A 672-nucleotide genomic window follows, 5' to 3' on the forward strand; every position below is an offset into this window, starting at 1 on the left:
CTGCTCAGCATGCTCGCCATTGTAGATCCCATTCTGAGGCACCTAACTGTACCCACACACTGTATAGGGAGCCAAAGTAGCTCCTAGGTAGAGAGTCCTAGATGGCTTGAAATAGAATTTCTAAGTCTAACTGAAAGCTTTGGCTTCCACTCCACAGGCCTGTGCCTAATCTTTACTGAATGCAGCCCTTAAAACTCTCTATGCCTCAGTTCCATATCCATAAAGATGTTAGCACTTGCCTGTCTCACAGGAGCCCTGTGAGGAGAAATAAATTACGCATTGTGGGCAGGTCCACACATGCAAGCACGTGTGCATGCAGCAGCTCAAATAGAAGTAGTGCAAATTTGAGGTAGGGCTTTTTGCCTCAGTGCACATGCTTGGACATGCACTTTGTTGTGGAGCAAACTGTGCCATTCGGGGCAAAATAACCCTGCCTGGCTCCTCCCATATCTGCAGCCAGGGGGAGCTAGATCCTGGGGCCAGCATGGGTGTGGCCCCTACTGGCTCCTGCACCACCCTGATGGCTGCCCCTCCTAGCCCCCCCTGCTCCCCCAGACCTCCCAATGGCTGCCCTAATGAGCTCCATCCCCCACTTGCACCCCCAGCCCCCCATGGCTGTCCCCACCAACCCCAGCCTCCAGCACTTAAAAAAAAAAAAAAAAAAAAAAAAAA

This window comes from Gavialis gangeticus, unplaced genomic scaffold, assembly GCF_001723915.1.
Source record: "Gavialis gangeticus isolate Ggan-Ray unplaced genomic scaffold, GavGan_comp1, whole genome shotgun sequence".
Classification (NCBI taxonomy): domain Eukaryota; kingdom Metazoa; phylum Chordata; order Crocodylia; family Gavialidae; genus Gavialis; species Gavialis gangeticus.